Raw genomic sequence first — 20879 nt, 5'->3', positions numbered from 1 at the left:
AAAGTTAACATTATGTTTCCGAATGACATCACCAAGATGTAAAATATATAATGAAAACAATAGTGGTCCTAAAACGGAACCTTGAGGAACACCGAAATTTACTGTTGATTTGTCAGAGGACAAACCATCCACATAGACAAACTGATATCTTTCCGACAGATAAGATCTAAACCAGGGCAGAACTTGTCCATGTAGACCAATTTGGGTTTCCAATCTCTCCAAAAGAATGTGGTGATCAACGGTATCAAAAGCATCACTAAGGTCTAGGAGCACGAGGACAGATGCAGAGCCTCGGTCTGAAGCCATTAAAGGTCATTTACCACCTTCACAAGTGCGTTCTCAGTGCTATGATGGGGTCTAAAACCAGACTGAAGCGTTTCGTAGACATTGTTTGTCTTCAGGAAGGCAGTGAGTTGCTGTGCAACAGCTTTATCTAAAATTTTTGAGAGGAATGGGAGATTCGATATAGGCCGTTAGTTTTTTATATTTTCTGTGTCAAGGTTTGGCTTTTTCAAGAGAGGCTTTATTACTGCCACTTTTAGTGAGTTTGGTACACATCTGGTGGATAGAGAGCTGTTTATTATGTTCAACATAGGAGGGCCAAGCACAGGATGCAGCTCTTTCAGTAGTTTAGTTGGAATAGGATCCAGTAAGCAGCTTGAAGGTTTAGAGGCCATGATCATTTTCATAATTGTGTCAAGAGATATAGTACTAAAACACATGAGTGTCTCCCTTGATCCTAGGTCTTGGCAGAGTTGTGCAGACTCAGGACAACTGAGCTTTGGAGGAATACGCAGATTTAAAGAGAAGTCAGTAATTTGCTTTCTAATGATCATGATCTTTTCCTCAAAGAAGTTCATGAATTTATCACTGCTGAAGTGAAAGGCATCCTAAACTGCCTGCATACCATAGTTGATTATTGCTGAGTTGTGGCTGCTGTCTATGATTTGTCTCAAACTATTGAAGAGTTTATTACATTTTTGTGACATATTTTATGACAATAGAGAAGAAATGTTTATTATTATCAAACTGCTTTTGTTGTTTAATGAATGAGGAGAAAAATAAAACTCCTTTCATGCCCTTTTACTTGAGGCTAACAATCAGTGTTTAATGGACAGAGACATGCAGACGAAGATCATGTAATGTTGTGGATTGATCATCTCCACTGGTCTAGGCCTTATATGCACTGTCATCTTGTTATGGAAGCCAGGCATGCAAAGTAACTCACCAAAATCTGTTTACTGCTAAGCTAATAGTCTTGTCAAAAGAGGGACACCAAAAATAGATATCTCTGCATTGCCTGTGTTCAGCACTTTCCACGGATACATACCCTGGGTAGTGGACACTGGATCCCATTGTTGTTAAAGGGCTAATTGGAGGTTGCTGGGCTCTATCCACCTCAGCAGTTTTCTGGTCTTATTCATTGACAGCAGCTATGATGTGAGGCACTCAGTCTTTAATAAAGCCAGCCAGACAGAGACAGGGATGGTTCTAAGGAGTGGTGAAGTGATTAATGGGAATGAGATTACATGATAATGTGATGGTGGGATGAGAAGGAGGAGGGTATTGTGTACAGTGTTCTTCTGATTTGATTTAAAGTTACAGTTGGGATTGATTTTGCTTTTATCCATGGTGACTAGAAATGTCACATCATCCGATCGTGTGGTGTAAATCAACACGTTTATTTGAGTGTCCTAGAACTCTTTACCTCAAACCCTTACCCAGCGGGCAAAACTGGTTGCAAAGACATCCAGAGCATACAACCAGATTACAACTAGATTATAACCTGATTACAACCACATTGCAACCAGATTATAACCAGATTACAAACAAATTACAACCAGAATAAAGCCAGATTATAACCAGATTACACTGGGGGCTCCCGAGAGGCGCACCGGTCTAAGGCACTGAGTCTCAGTGCTAGAGGCGTCACTACAGACACCCTGTTTCGAATCCAGGCTGTATCACAGCCTAGATGTAGGCTCTATCACAACCGGCCATGATTGGGAGTCCCATAGGGAGGCGCACAATTGGCCCAGCGTTGTCCGGGTTTGGCCAGAGTAGGCCATCATTGCAAATTAGAATTTGTTTTTAACTGGTTTGCCTAGTTAACTTCTCTAGAGTACGTGAGACGGTAGCGTCCCACCTCTTCAACAGCCAGTGAAACTGCAAGGCGCCAAATTCAAATACAGAAATACTCATTATAAAAATTCAGAAAACAAAACATATTTTACAAAGGTTTAAAGATTAACTTCTTGTGAATCCAACCATGGTGTCAGATTTGAAAAATGCTTTACGGCAAAAGCATACCGTACGATTATTTGAGAACATAGCCCAGCAGACAAATCATTACAAACAGTAACCAGCCAAGTAGAAGAGTTACACAAGTCAGAAATAGAGATAAAATTAATCCCTTACCTTTGATGATCTTCATATGCTTGCACTCAGCAGACATTCATTTACTCAATAAATGTTCCTTTTGTTCGATAAAGTCTCTTTATATCCAAAAACCTCTGTTTTGTTCGCGTCTTTTCTTCAGTAATCCACAGGCTCAAACGCAGACAAAAAATCCAAATTGTATCCGTAAAGTTCATAGAAACATGTAACACTATGTTTATATTCAATCCTCAGGTTGTTTTTAGCCTAAATAATTGATAATATTTCAACCGGACAATAACGTTGTCAATATAAAAGGTAAACAAGAAAGGCACTCTCTCGGTCTCGCGCATGAAAAAGCTGTGTGACACTCATTCAGACTGCTCTTACTTCCTAATTTTTCAGAATACAAGCCTGAAACAATTTCTAAAGACTGTTGACATCCAGTGGAAGGCATAGAAACCGCAATTTGAGTCCTAAGTCAATGGATACTGTAATGGCATTGAATAGAAAACTACAAAACCAAAAAAAAAACGACTTCCTGAATGGATTTTTCTCAGGTTTTCGCCTTCCAAATCAGTTATGTTATACTCACAGACACTATTTTAACAGTTTTGGAAACTTTAGAGTGTTTTCTATCCAAATCTACCAGTTATATGCATATCATATCTTCTGGGCCTGAGTAGCAGGCAGTTTAATTTGGGCATGCTTTTCATCCAAAATTCAGAATGCTGCCCCCTACCCTAGAGAAGTTAAATAAAGCTTAAATAAATAAAAATACAACCATATTATAACCAGATTACAACCAGTTCCGGTTGTAAGCTGGTTGTAACATTGTAATTTCAACCGCTAGAACTGCTCTCCTCCTAAACAACTCAAAGTCCTCTGTTTCCTTACTCCCTGGATCATCTCAACATCCCTTTCTCCTGTTTCTCTTCGCAGACCCTCCATGAGATCTTCCAGACCGAGATGCTAATAGATAGCCTGGACAAGGAGTGCCCCCTGATGGAGGCCCAGATCAGGCTGGATGAGAGGACACGTAGGCCTAACGTGGAGCTCTGCAGGGACAACCCACACCACAGGTAGGGCTCGGGCAAGTGTAGGTATTTTATAGCCAGTATGTTTTACACTTACATTCCCTCCTTTATCCTCTGTTTACCACTTCTTCAATCTGACTGTCTTGTCTGTCCCTGTCCTTGTCTCTGTCCCTGTTCCCCGTCCCTGTTTCCATCCCAATCTCCAGACTGGTGGGAGAAGTGAAGGAGATAGAGGACACCATCTACAAGCTGCGTGAGAGGCTGATGGAGGCAGAAAACACCCTGCAGATGTTGGTGAAGACCAAGGCTGCCCTGGAGCATGACCTGTCCATCAAAGCTAACTCCCTGTTCCTGGTCAGGAGAAGTGCATGGGCATGAGGAAGAGCTTCCCCAGCACCCCACGCCTGGTGGGTTACACCTAAAGCTATCACATAGTATAACTAAGGGTGGTGGGATACACCTAAAGCCATCACACAGCACTGTATACACTAAGAGTGGTGAGCTACACTTTGGCCATGACACAGTACTGTATACACTAACTAAGGCCCAGAGGCTTTCCTGGTCAAGAGCATTGCACACAGCCAAGGAAAATTCCTGGATCCCATAGCAATGAGCACCACATAAGGATTGGGTAAATTCATGTACACTATTGTTTCTACACTATTGTACCGAGCTGTACTGTTCTGGCTCCGCTTTTCACATTGTCCTTTCTAGAGTGGTTCCAGGCAAGCCCATCTGAGCTATTGTGCTCTGGCCTGGTTCTTCCTACACTGAGGAACTAGAGCAGTATAGCTCAGGAGGGCTCGGCCATAGAGAATGATAGAGGACTCTAATGGCCAAGAGCTTGATTTAGCATGGGCAGCGCCATTAAAGACTTTCACCATTTTGGAGTAGGCAACTGGGTGGGACTTCCTACGGGTTAAGGAATGATCAATAATTCCATCCAGGTCATCAGGAGGGATCAGCCAATCTATTATACTCGTAAGTAAACATTCCCCCCCAATTTTTTTTATTGATGTTTATCAATTTTGTTTATCAAGTTTTGGAATGTTTATTGATCTTGTCTTTTCCTACTAACACTGACTTTGCGGCTAATCTCTATTAACCTCTCTGCGCTACCGATCCCTTTAGCGGGATCATTTTCCTAAACAACCGCTGAAATGCAGGGCACCAAATATTACAAAAAATATTTATAATCATGCAATCACAAGTGAAATATACCAAAACACAGCTTAGCTTGTTGTTAATCCACCTATCGTGTCAGATTTTGAAAATATGCTTTACAGCGAAAGCAATCCAAGCTTTTGTGAGTGTATCAATCAATGCTAGAACAGCTAGCCCCAAATTAGCATGGTCACGAAAGTCAGAAAAGCAATAAAATGAATCGCTTACCTTTGATAATCTTCGGATGTTTGCAGTTACACAATACATTTTGTTTTTGTTCGATAAATATTACTTTTATAACAAAAAAACGCAATTTGGGTTGCGCGTTATGTTCAGAAAACCACAGCCTCGTTCCGTTCGACGAAAATTCCAAAAAGTATCCGTAATGTTCGTAGAAACATGTCAAATGTTTTTTATAATCAATCCTCAGGTTGTTTTTAACATACATAATCGATAATATTTCAACCGGACCGTAACCTATTCAATAAAAGAGAGAAAGAAAATGGAGAGCTACCCCTCTCGCACGCAGGAACTAATCAAAGGACACCCGACTAGTTTTGAAAAATCTCGCTAATTTTTCAAAATAAAAGCCTGAAACTATGTCTAAAGCCTGGTCACAGCCTGAGGAAGCCATTGGAAAAGGAATCTGGTTGATACCCCTTTAAATGGAAGAAAGACGGGAAATGAAACGCAGATAAATTTAAAAAAAATCGCTTCCGGGTTAGATTTCCTCAGGTTTTCGCCTGCAAAATCAGTTTTGTTATACTCACAGACAATATTTTGACAGTTTTGGAAACTTTGGAGTGTTTTCTATCCTAATCTGTAAATTATATGCATATTCTACGATCTGGACCTGAGAAATAGTCCATTTACCTTGGGAACGTTATTTAAAAAATATTAAAAATCTGACCCATAGCGTCAAGAAGTTAAATAAAAATGTACTTACTATGACTGTGATATGTGGTTGTCCCACCCAGCTATCTTCCTATGAATGCACTTACTATAAGTTAAACTTGACACTATCAATGCTGACATAAGGACTTGTCACTGATTTCTGATATACACTATTTATACAGAAGTATGTGGACACCCCTTTAAATTAGTGGTTTTGACTATTTCAGCAACACCCATTGCTGACAGGTGTATAAAATTGAGCACACAGCCAGGAAATCTCCATATACAAGCAATGGCAGTAGAATGGCCTAACTGAAGATCTCAGTGACTTTCAACATGGCACCGTCATAAAATACATCCTTTCCAACAAGTCAGTTCGACAAATGTATGCCCTGTTAGAGCTGCTCCAGTCAACTGTAAATGCTGTTATTATGAAGTGAAAACATCTAGGGGCAACAACGACAGCCGTGAAGTGGTAGGCCACACAAGCTCACAGAACAGGACCGCCGAGTGCTGAAGCAAGTAGCGTGTAAAAATCGTCTGTCCTCGGTTGCAACACTCACTACCGAGTTCCAAACTGACTCTGGAAGCAACATCAGCACAAGAACTGTTCGTCGGTAGCTAAATGAAATGGGTTTCCATGGCTGAGCAGCCACATACAAGCTTAAGTTCACTATGCGCAAGGCCAAGCGTCAGCTGTAGTGGTGTAAATCACGCCACCATTGGACTCTAGGAAAGTGGAAAGGCATTCTCCGCAGTGATGAATCACGCTTCACCATCTGGCAGTCCAACAGATGAATCTGAGGTTAGCGGATGCCAGGAGAACGCTACCTGCCGAATGCATAGTGCCAACTGTAAGGTTTGGTGGAGGAGGGGCTGTTTTTCATGGTTCGAACTAGGCCCCTTAGTTACAGTGAAGGGAAATCTTAACGCTACAGCATACAATGACATTCTAGATGATTCTGTGCGTCCAACTTTGTGGCAACAGTTTGGCAAGGCACTTTCCTATTTCAGCATGACAATGCCCCTTTGTACAAAGTGAGGTCCATACAGAAGTGGCTTGTCGAGATCGGTGTGGAAGAACTTGACTGCACAGAGCCCTGACCTAAACCCCATCAAACAGCTTTGGGATGAATTGGAACGCAGACTGGGAGCCAGGCTTAATCACCCAACATCAGTGCCCGACCTCACTAATGGTCTTGTGGCTGAATGGAAGCAAGTCCCTGCAGCAATGTTCTAACATCTAGTAGAAAGCCTTCCCAGAAGAGTGGATGCTTTTATAACAGCAACACTCACTAAATCATTCCTTTTCCTAATTTTCTTGATTTGAGTTGGGTCCCACACATCTCTTTCTCTTTCTCCATCCCTACATCCTTCTTTCATTTTCATATCCAAATATCTGTTGTGTCTTCCATTATGTATCTTCTAGACATCCATCTCTGAGGTCAGAGCCACTAGACAGGGAGGGCTTAACATCCTGTTGTCCAATGAAAGATCTGGTAAGCAGGCCTTGGTCTAAGCTGTGAGGCTTACCAGATAGGAAAATCGGTCCGTGACTCCACATAAATCCTACTTCTTTCACTCCATGTTAAAGCAAAGTACGACAACATCACAATCAGCACCACCAAAACTAAAGCAGAGTTTTACTACGGAAATACCTTCAAGTGGGTTGACCTATGAAGAGATAAACAAAGAGTTATCGCTGAAGAAATCCCTGTTTTGTGTGTGTGCACGCACAAGCTTGTTTTTGTGTTAAATGATTCAGGTGTGCTGCGTTTTATAACTTTAGTTTATGTTATCCAGTGTGTGTACAGAGCTGCCCGTTTGATACTCATACTCACTCATTCACTCTCTCTCACACACACACACACACACACACACACACACACACACACACACACACACACACACACACACACACACACACACACACACACACACACACACACACACACACACACACACACACACACACACTGTAGTCGCTCCCCTCCCCTCTGCCGTAAAAACAGTATTTGCTTGACTGTGATCTTCAGGAGTAAATATATGGGGAGGGGTGGGTCCTGTTGTCGGCTCTAGCGTTCCCACCCTCCAGTGTGTGTTTACCCCCCACACAGCCCCTGTCCGGGGGAAGGCGTCAGCATGCTTCAGACTTCTGCGATGCATGCAAAGCCCTCCCTCGCTCTCCTTTCGGAAAATCTGACCACGACTCCATTTTGTTGCTCCCAGCCTATAGACAGAAACTAAATCAGGAAACGCCCGTGCTCAGGTCTGTTCAACGCTGGTCTGACCAATGTGATTCCACGCTTCAAGATTGCTTCGATCACGTGGACTGGGATATGTTCCGGATAGCGTCGAACAACAACATTGATGTATACGCTGATTCGGTGAGCGAGTTTATTAGCAAGTGCATCGGTGATGTTGTACCCACGTTGACTATTAAAATCTTCCCCAACCAGACACCGTGGATTGACGGCAGCATTTGCGCAAAACTGAAAGCGCGAACGACTGCTTTTAATCATGGCAAGGCGACCAGAAACACGACCGAATACAAACAGTGTAGCTATTCCCTCCGCAAGGCAATCAAACAAGCTAAGTATCAGTATAGAGACAAAGTAGAGTCGCAATTCAACAGCTCAGACACGAGACGTATGCGGCAGGGTCAACAGTCAATCACGGAATACAAAAAGAAAACCAGCCAAGTAGTGGACACCGATGTCTTGCTCCCAGACAGACTAAACAACTTCTTTGCTCGCTTTGAGGACAAAACAATGCCACTGACACGGCCCGCTACCAAAACCTGTGGGCTCTCTTTCACCGCAGCCAACGTGAGTAAAACATTTAAACGTGTTAACCCTCGCAAGGCTGTCGGCCCAGACGGCATCCCTAGCCGTGTCCTCAGAGCAAGTGCAGTTAAGCTGGCAGGTATGTTTACGGACATATTCAATCAATCCCTATCCCAGTCTGCTGTTCCCACATGCTTCAAGAGGGCCACCATTGTTCCTGTTCCAAAGAAAGCTAAGGTAGCTTAGCTAAACGACTCACTTCCGTCATCATGAATGCTTTGAGAGACTAGTCAAGGACCATATCCCCTCCACCCTACCTGAAACCCTAGACCCACTCCAATTTGTTTACCACCCCAATAGGTCCACAGACGACGCAATCGCACGCTCACTGAACACTGCCCTAACCCATCTGGACAAGAGGAGTACCTATGTAAGAATGCTACTCATGGATTACAGCTCATCATTTAACACCATAGTACCCTCCAAACACGTCATTAAGCTTGAGACCCTGTGTCTCGACCCCGCCCTGTGCAACTGGGTCCTGGACTTTCTGGCGTGCCGCCCCCAGGTGGTGAAGGTAGGAAACAACATCTACACCCCGCTGATCCTCAACACTGGGGCCCCACAAGGGTGCGTTCTCAGCCCTCTCCTGTACTCCCTGTTCACCCATGACTGCCTGGCCATGCACGCCTCTAATTCAATCATCAAGTTTGCAGACGACACTACAGTAGTAGGCTTGATTACCAACAACGGTGAGAAGGCCTACAGGGAGGAGGTGAGGGCCATCGCAGTGTGGTGTCAGGAAAATAACCTCTCCCTCAACGTCAACAAAACAAAGGAGATGATTGAGGACTACAGGAAACAGCAGAGTGAGCATCCCCCTATCCACATCAACGGGACAGTAGTGGAAAAGGTGGAAAGTTTTAAGTTCCTCGGCGTACACATCACAACCAAACTGAAATGGTCCACCCACACAGACCGCGTGGTGAAGAAGGCGCTGCAGCGCCTCTTCAACCTCAGGAGGCTGAAGAAATTAGGCTTGTCACCAAAAACACTCACAAAATTTTATAGATGCACAATCGAGAGCATCCTGTTGGGCTGTGTCACCGCCTGGTATGGCAACTGCTCCGCCCACAACCGTAAGGCACTCCAGACTACCTGCCCTCCAGGACACCTACAGTACCCGATGTCACAGGAAGGCCAAAAAGATCATCAAGGACACAATCAACCGAGCCACTGCCTGTTCACCCCGTTGTCATCCAGAAGGCGAGGTCAGTACAGGTGCACCAAAGCTGGGACCGAGAGATTGAAAACACCTTCTATCTCAAGGCCATCAGACTGTTAAACAGCCATCACTAACATTGAGTGGCTGCTGCCAAAATACTGACTCAATCTCTAGCCACTTTAATAATATTACATTTGATGTAAGAAATGTATCACTAGTCACTTTAAACAATGCCACTTTATATGATGTTTACATTACCTACATTACTCATATGTACAGTGGGGCAGTATTTAGTCAGCCACCAATTGTGCAAGTTCTCCCACTTAAAAAGATGAGAGAGGCCTGTAATTTTCATCATAGGTACACTTCAACTATGACAGACAAAATGAGAAAAGAAAATCCAGAAAATCACATTGTAGGATTTTTTATGAATTTATTTGCAAATGATGGTGGAAAATAAGTATTTGGTCACCTACAAACAAGCAAGATTTCTGGCTTTCAAAGACCTGTAACTTCTTCTTTAAGAGGCTCCTCTGTCCTCCACTCGTTACCTGTATTAATGGCACATGTTTGAACTTGTTATCAGTATAAAAGACACCTGTCCACAACCTCAAACAGTCACACTCCAAACTCCACTATGGCCAAGACCAAAGAGCTGTCAAAGGACACCAGAAACAAAATTGTAGACCTGCACCAGGCTGGGAAGACTGAATCTCCAATAGGTAAGCAGCTTGGTTTGAAGAAATCAACTGTGGGAGCAATTATTAGGAAATGGAAGACATACAAGACCACTGATATTCTCCCTCGATCTGGGGCTCCACGCAAGATCTCACGCCGTGGGGTCAAAATGATCACAAGAACGGTGAGCAAAAATCCCAGAACCACACGGAGGGACCTAGTGAATGACCTGCAGAGAGCTGGGACCAAAGTAACAAAGCCTACCATCAGTAACACACTACGCTGCCAGGGACTCAAATCCTACAGTGCCAGACGTGTCCCCTTGCTTAAGCCAGTACATGTCCAGGCCCGTCTGAAGTTTGCTAGAGAGCATTTGGATGATCCAGAAGAAGATTGGGAGAATGTCATATGGTCAGATGAAACCAAAACAGAACTTTTTGGTAAAAACTCAACTCGTCGTGTTTGGAGGACAAAGAATGCTGAGTTGCATCCAAAGAACACCATACCTACTGTGAAGCATGGGGGTGGAAACATCATGCTTTGGGGCTGTTTTTCTGCAAAGGGACCAGGGCGACTGATCCGTGTAAAGGAAAGAATGAATGGGGCCATGTATCGTGAGATTTTGAGTGAAAACCTCCTTCCATCAGCAAGGGCATTGAAGATGAAACGTGGCTGGGTCTTTCAGCATGACAATGATCCCAAACACACCGCCCGGGCAACAAAGGAGTGGCTTCGTAAGAAGCATTTCAAGGTCCTGGAGTGGCCTAGCCAGTCTCCAGATCTCAACCCCATAGAAAATCTTTGGAGGGAGTTGAAAGTCCGTGTTGCCCATCAACAGCCCCAAAACACCACTGCTCTAGAGGAGATCTGCATGGAGGAATGGGCCAAAATACCAGCAACAGTGTGTGAAAACCTTGTGAAGACTTACAGAAAACATTTGACCTCTGTCATTGCCAACAAAGGGTATATAACAAAGTATTGAGAAAAACTTTTGTTATTGACCAAATACTTATTTTCCACCATAATTTGCAAATAAATTCATTAAAAATCCTACAATGTGATTTTCTGGATGTTTTTTCTCATTTTGTCTGTCATAGTTGAAGTGTACCTATGATGAGAATTACAGGCCTCTCATCTTTTTAAGTGGGAGAACTTGCACAATTGGTGGCTGACTAAATACTTTTTTGCCCCACTGTATATACTGTACACTATACCATCTACTGCATCCTGCCTATGCCGTTCGGCCATCGCTCATCCATGTATTTATATGTACATATTCTTATTAATTCCTTTACACTTGTGTGTGTAAGGTAGTTGATGTGAAATTGTTATATAATACTGGACCATCGGAACAAGAAGCACAAGCATTTCGCTACACTCACATTAACATCTGCTAACCTTGTATATGTGACCAATACAATTAGATTGTATTTTATTTGAAGACAAAGGAGCTCTCCAAACAGGTCAGGGACAAAGTTGTGGAGAAGTACAGATCAGGGTTGGGTTATAAAAAAAATATCTGAAACTTTTTACATCCCACGGAGCACCATTTAAATCCATTTTTTTAAATGGAAAGAATATGGCACCACAAAAAACCTGCCAAGAGAGGGCTGCCCACCAAAACTCATGAACCAGGCAAGGAGGGCATTAATCAGAGGCAACAAAGATACCAAAGATAACCCTGAAGGAGTTTCAAAGCTCAACAGCGGAGATTGGGGTATCTGTCCATAGGACCACTTTAAGCCATACACTCCACAGACCTGGGCTTTACGGAAGTGTGGCCAGAAAAAAGCCATTGCTTAAAGAAAAAAATAAGCAAACACATTTGGTGTTCGCCAAAAGGCATGTGGGAGACTCCCCAAACATATGGAAGAAGGTACTCTGGTCAGATGAGACTAAAATTCGAGCTTTTTAGCCATCAAGGAGAACGCTATGTTATCCGCAAACCCAACACCTCTCATCACCCTGAGAACACCATACCCACAGTGAAGCATGGTGGTGGTGGTAGCATCATGCTGTGTTTTTCTTTCATCAGCAGGGACTGGGAAACTGGTCATAATTGAAGGAATGATAGATGGTGCTAAATACAGGGAAATTGAAACCTGTTTCAGTCTTCCAGAGATTCACCTTCCAGCAGGACAATGACCCTAAGCATACTGCTAAAGCAACACTTGAGTGGTTTAAGGGGAAACATTTAAATGTCTTTGAATTGCCTAGTCAAAGCCAGGACTTCATTCCAATTGAGAATCTTTGGTATGACTTAAAGATTGCTGTACACCAGCGGAACCCATCCAACATGAAGGAGTTGGAGCAGTTTTGCCTTGAAGAATGGGCAAAACTCCCAGTGGCTAGATGTGCCAAGCTCATAGAGACATACCCCAAGAGACTTGCAGCTGTAATTGCTGCAAAAGGTGGCTCTACAAAATATTGACTTTGGGAGGGTGAATAGTTATGCACGCTCAAGTTCTGTTTTTTTGTCTTATTTTTTGTTGGTTTCACAAATTTTGCATCTTCAAATTGGTAGTCATGTTGTGTAAATCAAATGATACAAACCCCCCCATAAATCTATTTTATTTACAGGTTGTAAGGCAAAAATATATGAAAAATGCAAAGGGGGGTGAATACTTTCGCAAGCCACTGTATATAATTATTATTTATAGTTTTTTTTAATGAAATTAGATTTTCCAGATGTGAGTCTTAAATAAACTAAAAAAATGAATCGTTGATATTATTGAACTCTATCGATATTAATGCATTACTATATATTTTTCATTTTCATTTACACTCCTTACTGTCCACATTCAAGGAATTTTCCTTAGACAACGACACTATTTTAATCAAATCAATGTGTATAGATCAGTCAGTTGAAAAACATACTAGAAAATCAATGATTGTCAATGACGTGTGTATAGGTGGCAGGGTAGTCAGGCACAGGAGAATCGAACTTGGTATAATGGAGTAGTTTAATAACTTAAAAACACAGCTCCAAAACCATAATACATAATCAAATCAAAGTGGGTACGAGGACCCGACGCGCACCAATACAAACTACATGATCATGACCAAACAAACAATCTCTGACAAGGACTTGAGGGCAAACAGAGGGTTAAATACACAACAGGATAATGAATGGGTTTGGAACCAGGCGTGTAGGAAGACAAGACAAAACCAATGGAAAATGGATCAATGATGGCTAGAAGACCGGTGACGTCGACCGCCGAGCACCGCCAGAACAAGGAGAGGCATCGACTTCGGAAGAAGTCGTGACAATGATATTACATGACATCATAGGGCAATACCTCTGAATGAATCCAAGTATGATTCTGGTTATGATAATGTTACCTGCTTATTTCACAAACAAATCCAAGGTGGTGTTCTATATCACAACATTGTCATATCAGTGTCATATCACAACATTATGACAGTGATGGAAAATTTTCAATGAGTGGAACATAAACTCATCTCCAAACTCTCGTGGACAGACAAATTACGCAAGATTTTGGTACCGCTTGTCGTGCGGTAGCAGAGAAAACAGTCTATTACTTGGGTGACTAGATTCGCTGAAAATTTTATGGATTTTCCTCTGACACCGCCTAGTATATAGGTCCTGGATGGCAGGACGCTTGGCCCCAGTGATGTACTGGGCCATTCACACTACCCTCTGTAGCGCCTTACGGTCAGATGCCGAGCAGTTGCCTTACCAGGCGGTGATGCAACCGGTCAGGATGCTCTCAATGGTGCAGCTGTAGAACCTTTTTAGGATCTAGGGACCCATGCCAAATCTTTTCAGTCTCCTGAGGGGGAAAAGGTTTTTTTCATGCCCTTTTTCATGCCCATGACTGTCTTGGTATGTTACAACCATCAGGAAGTCCAGGATCCAGTTGCAGAGGGAGGTGTTAAGTCCCAGAGTACTTATCTTAGTGATGAGCTTCGTGGGCACTATGGTGTTGAACACTGAGCTGAATTCAATGAACAGCATTCTCACATAGGCATTCCTTTTGTACAGGTGAGAAAGGGCAGTGTGGAGTGCGATTGAGATTTCGTCATCCGTGGATCTGTATGCGAATTGGAGTGGGTCTAGGGTGTCCGGGAGGGTGCTGTTGATTTGAGCCATGACCAGCTTTTCAAAGCACTTCATGGCTACCGACGTGAGAGCCACTGGGCGGTAATCATTTATGCAGGTTACCTTCGCTTCCTGGGGCACAGGGACTATGGTGGTCTGCTTGAAACATGTAGGTATTACAGACTTGGTCAGGGAGAGGTTGAAAATGTCAGTGAAGACACTTGACAGTTGGTCAGCGCATGCTTTGAGTACATGTCCTGGTAATCCGTCTGGCCCAGCGGCTTTATGAATGTTGACCTGTTTAAAGATTTTGTTCACATCAGCTACCGAGAGCGTTATCACACAGTCATCCAGAACAGCTGGTGAGCTCGTGCATTATTTTTCTGATATGTACGTACAGTCACTGCGGGGATGAAGCCAATGACTGAGGTGGTGTACTCCTCAGTGCAATTGGATGAATCCCAGAAGATATCCTCTTGACACTAGGGGGGCGCCATTTCGACTTTGTAAAAATTCGTTCCCAAATTAAACTGCCTCGTACTCAATTCTTGCTCGTACAATATGCATATTATTATTACTATTGGATAGAAAACACTCTCTAGTTTCTAAAACCGTTTGAATTATTTCTCTGAGTGAAACAGAACTCATTCTGCAGCACATTTCCTGTCAGGAAGTGAGATTTCTGAAATCGAGGTCCCTGTTCTAGGGTCAGTTTATAAGTCCCCATGCAAGCTATGGGGCTACATGCACTGCATACGCCTTCCTCTAGATGTCAGTAAGCGGTGAGAATTTGAATGGAGTGGATTGTACCATCTGGGGCCCTATATAAGACCGTGGAACGGAAGTACCGTTCTTTTCAACGGGGCGCCTGGCGCAAGAGGGACATCACAATGTCCCTCTTGCGCCAGGGAGGGACACCTGCAAAGCTTTCGTTTTAGCAGTTCTATATCTCCGGTCATGTTTTTTTTCGTTATAGTTGTTAAAGACATCATAAGGTAGTTAACCTCTTTGGGCTCAAGGGGCAGTATTGAGTAGCCAGATAAAAGGTGCCCATTTCAAAAAGGCCTCGTACTCAATTCTTGCTCGTACAATATGCATATTATTATTACTATTGGATAGAAAACACTCTCTAGTTTCTAAAACCGTTTGAATTATATCTGTGGGTGAAACAGAACTCGACTTAGAGCAATTTTCCTGTGTATGTCAGAATGCAGAATTTTGCTGGCTGTTCTGAGACCTGTGTATTAATTTGCCTGTCCTCTATTGGTTGAGATGCACTGCATACGCCTTCCCCTGGGTGTCAGCGAATAGGGAGACTTGAAATGGAGTTTCTACGTAGTTCCCAAAGGTTATAAATTGCTTGGAATTGAGGTGTCCCATCTTTCCACTCTTCGCTCTGACGCAGTGAGGGTCTTGGTATGTCATGTTAGAAGCTCTTGTTTTAGCTCCTAGATATATCCGGCTCTGTTTTTATTCGATATAGGTGTTAAAGACATCGTAATGTTGTTATTTTAAACCGAATTATATCAGTTTATGTCAGTATATTGCGATTTTCGGGTATTTATTTTCGTGACGTTGTAGGAAGTTGGGTATCTCTGGCCCACATGGCTATTGTTTACTGCTAATTGCAACGTTGAAGACGACGTTCTCCAACCTAGCAACGATTCTTTTGGACAAAGGACACCTTTCCCAAGATTCTGATGGCAGTTCATCAAAAAGTAAGAACTATTTATGCTGATAATTCATTGTTCTGTTGGAAAAAGTAAAATGCATAAGACGCCATTACTTGCAGTGTAGCCTTGCTTTATCGCACCCTGCATTGCGCAGTAACGTTAATTTAAAAAATGTAATTCAGCGATTGCATTAAGAACTAATTTGTCTTTCAATTGCTGTCCAACCTGTATTTTTTTAGTCAAGTTTATGAATAGTTTTCGATAAGAATAGGGGCCTTTCCAAGATGGCGCCGGACAGATTGCTTGAGTATTTGGACACTATTTTCATTGTATAAGCACGATTTGTGCCGCTAAATATGCACATTTTCGAACAAACTCTATATGCATGTGTAATATGATGTTACAGGACTGTCATCTGAAGAATTCTGAGAAGGTTAGTGAAAAAATTAATATATTTTGGTGGTTTCTACGTTATCGCTATTTTTGCCTTGAATCAATGCTGTTGTTATGTTTGCTATTGTGCTAAGCTAATATAACGCTATATTGAGTTTTCGCTGTAAAACACTTGATAAATCGGAAATATTGTCTGGAATCACAAGATGCCTGTCTTTCAATTGCTGTACACTATGTATTTTTCAGAAATGTTTTATGATGAGTATTTAGTTATTTGGCGTTGGTGTCTGTAATTTTTCTGTCTGCTTTCGGTGCAATTTCTGACTGTAGCTGCAATGTAAACTATGATTTATACCTGAAATATGCACATTTTTCGAACAAAACATATGCTATACAATAAATATGTTATCAGACTGTCATCTGATGAAGTTGTTTCTTGGTTAGTGGCTATTTATATCTTTATTTGGTCGAATTTGTGATAGCTACTGATGGAGTAAAAAACTGTTGGAGTAAAAAAAGTGGTGTCTTTTGCTAACGTGGTTAGCTAATAGATTTACATATTTTGTCTTCCCTGTAAAACATTTTAAAAATCGGACATGTTGGCTTGATTCACAAGATGTGTACCTTTCATATGCTGCATTGGACTTGTTAATGTGTGAAAGTTAAATATTTAAAAAAAATATCTTTTGAATTTCGCGCCCTGCACTTTGAGCTGGCTGTTGTCATAAGTGTACCGGTGTCGGGCTTGCACGCCAAACAGGTTAATTTAAACCGACTTATAGCAGTTTATATCAGTTTATTGCGATTTTCTGGGATTTCTTTGTGACGCGCTATCAGGAGTTGGACACTTTTCCGGCACATAACTAACGTTAGCGGCTATTTCTAAAGGAAAAGAGGACATCTTTCAACCAAAAGACGATTGTTCTGGAGAAAGGACACCTTGCCCAAGATTCTGATGGAAGCTCAGCAAATAGTAAGCAGTCTTTATGCTGTTAATTCGTATTTATGTTGCCAAATGTCAAATAATAATTCCGCCATGAATTTTGGTGCGGTCTCGCTTTAGCGCACGCTGTATTGCGCAGTAACGTTAATTTTAAAAATCTAACACAGCGGTTGCATTAAGAACTAATTTATCTTTCATTTGCTGTCCAACCTGTATTTTTTAGTCAAGTTTAGGATTACTTATCGATTAGAATAGGTGCCTCTCCAAGATGGCGCCGGACAGATTGCTAAATATGCACATTTTCGAACAAACTCTATATGCATTGTGTAATATGATGTTACAGGACTGTCATCTGATGAAGAATATCAAGGTTAGTCAAAAATTATATATCTTTTGCCTGTTTGTTACGATCGCTAACCTTTGCTGCTGGTAAATGGTGTTGTGTTTCTGGCTATTGTGGTAAGCTAATATAATGCTATATTGTGTTTTCGCTGTAAAACACTTAGAAAATCTGAAATATTGGCTGGATTCACAAGATCTGTGTCTTTCATTTGCTGTACGCTGTGTATTTTTAAGAAATGTTTTATGATGAGTAATTAGGTAATACACGATGGTCTCTGTAGTTATTCTAGTTGCTTTGGTGAGAGTTGTGATGGTGGCTGCAATGGTAAACTATGATTTATACCTGAAATATGCACATTTTTCTAACAAAACATATGCTATACAATAAATATGTTATCAGACTGTCATCTGATGAAGTTGTTTCTTGGTTAGTGGCTATTTATATCTTTATTTGGTCGAATTTGTGATAGCTACTGATGGAGTAAAAAAATGGTGGAGTAAGAAAGTGGTGTCTTTTGCTAACGTGGTTAGCTAATAGATTTACATATTGTGTCTTCCCTGTAAAACATTTTAAAAATCAGAAATGATGGCTGGATTCACAAGATGTGTATCTTTCATCTGGTGTCTTGGACTTGTGATTTAATGATATTTAGATGCTAGTATTTACTTGTGACGCTATGCTAGGCTATGCTAGTCAGCTTTTTTACTGATGGGGGTGCTCCCGGATCCGGGTTTGGGAGGAATTAGAGGATATTCCAGTCTGTGCTAGCAAAACAGTCCTGTAGTGTAGCATCCGCGTCATCTGACCACTTCCTTATTGAGCGAGTCACTGGTACTTCCTGCTTTAGTTTTTGCTTGTAAGCAGGAATCAGGAGGATAGAATTATGGTCAGATTTGCCCAATAGAGCGTGGGGAGAGCTATATATATACATCTCTGTGTGTGAAGTAGAGGTGGCCTAGGATTTTTATTCTCTGGTTGTACATGTGACCTGCTGGTAAAAATTAGGTAAAACTGATTTAAGTTTGCTTGCATTAAAGTCCCCGGCCACTAGGAGCGCCACTTCTGGGTGAGCTTTTTCTTCTTTGCTTATGGTCTTATAGAGTTGGTTGAGAGCGGTCTTAGTGCCAACTTCGTTCTGTGGTGGTAAATAGACGGCTACAAATAATGTAGAGGAAAACTCTCTTGGTAGATAGTGTGGTCTACATTTTATCGTAAGGTACTCTACCTCAGGCGAGCAATACCTCGAGACTTCTTTAATATTAGACATAGACATCAGCTGTTATTGACAAATATACACACACCCCCAGCCCTCGTCTTACCAAAGGTAGTGTCTCTGTTCTGCCTGTGCATGGAAAATCCCGCTAGCTCTATATTGTCCATGTCGTCATTCAGCAACGTCTCAGTGAAACATAAGATGTTACAGTTTTTAATGTCCCATTGGTTGGATAATCTTAATCGTAGGTCATACATTTTATTTTCCAATGATTGCACGTTAGCAAGAAGAACCGACGGCAGTGGGAGTTCACTCGCTCGCCTATGGATTGTCAGAAGGCTGCCCGATCTGCGGCCCTTTTTCCTGCATCTTTTCTTCACGTGAAAGGCGGGGATCTGGGCCTGTTCCTGTGAAAGCAGGATATCCTTCTCGTCGGACTCGTTAAAGGAAAAAGTTTCTTCCAGTCCGGGGTGAGTAATTGCTGTTCTGAAATCCAGAAGTTATTTTTGGTCATAAGAGACGGTAGCAGCAACATTATGTACACAATAAGTAAAAAAAAATAAGTGACACAAAATGCAAAAAACCTCACAAAATAGCACGATTGGTTGGGAGAATGTAAAACGTCAGCCATGTTCTTCGGCGCCATCTTGTTCTATCCCTTTGTTTCTCAGTGTTGACACAGTTCTAATGAAACATGTCATAAAATTCCCTCATATCACTCACCAGCATACCCCACATAACTCAGTTTAACCTCTACTTCTCCCCAAACCCGGATCCGGGAGCACCCCCATCAGTAAAAAAGCTGACTAGCATAGCCTAGCATAGCGTCACAAGTAAATACTAGCATCTAAATATCATTAAATCACAAGTCCAAGACACCAGATGAAAGATACACATCTTGTGAATCCAGCCATCATTTCTGATTTTTAAAATGTTTTACAGGGAAGACACAATATGTAAATCTATTAGCTAACCACGTTAGCAAAAGACACCACTTTTTTTACTCCACCAGTTTTTTACTCCATCAGTAGCTATCACAAATTCGACCAAATAAAGATATAAATAGCCACTAACCAAGAAACAACTTCATCAGATGACAGTCTGATAATATATTTATTGTATAGCATATGTTTTGTTAGAAAAATGTGCATATTTCAGGTATAAATCATAGTTTACCATTGCAGCCACCATCACAACTCTCACCAAAGCGACTAGAATAACTACAGAGAGCAACGTGTATTACCTAATTACTCATCATAAAACATTTCTTAAAAATACACAGCGTACAGCAAATGAAAGACACAGATCTTGTGAATCCAGACAATATTTCAGATTTTCTAAGTGTTTTACAGCGAAAACACAATATAGCGTTATATTAGCTTACCACAATAGCAAACATCACAACAGCATTGATTCAAGACAAAAATAGCGATAACGTATAAACCACCAAAATATATTAATTTTTTCACTAACCTTCTCAGAATTCTTCAGAGGACAGTCCTATAAAATCATATTACACAATGCATATAGAGTTTGTTCGAAAATGTGCATATTTAGCGGCACAAATCGTGGTTATACAATGTGATTAGTGGCCAAAACTTCAAGCAATCTGTCCGGCGCCATCTTGGAGAGGCACCTAATCTAATCGAAAACTATTCATAAACTTGACTAAAAAATACAGATTGGACAGCAAATGAAAGATAAATTAGTTCTTAATGCAATCGCTGTGTTAGATTTTTAAAATTAACGTTACTGCGCAATACAGCGTGCGCTAAAGCGAGACCGCACCATAATTCATGGCGGAATTATTATTTGACATTTGTCAACATAAGTACGAATTAACAGCATAAAGACTGCTTACTATTTGCTGAGCTTCCATCAGAATCTTGGGCAAGGTGTCCTTTCTCCAGAACAATCGTCTTTTGGTTGAAAGATGTCCTCTTGTCCTGTCGAAATAGCCGCTAACGTTAGCCACCCACTGGAGAGGTGTCCAACTCGTGAAAGCGCATCACAAATAAATCCAGGAAAATCGCAATAAACTGATATAAACTGCTATAAATCGGTTTAAATTAACTACCTTATGATGTCTTT

The sequence above is a fragment of the Salvelinus namaycush genome, chromosome 4 (assembly GCF_016432855.1).
Source record: "Salvelinus namaycush isolate Seneca chromosome 4, SaNama_1.0, whole genome shotgun sequence".
In the NCBI taxonomy this organism is placed as follows: Eukaryota; Metazoa; Chordata; class Actinopteri; order Salmoniformes; family Salmonidae; genus Salvelinus; species Salvelinus namaycush.
This window is presented reverse-complemented; position numbering follows the sequence as displayed.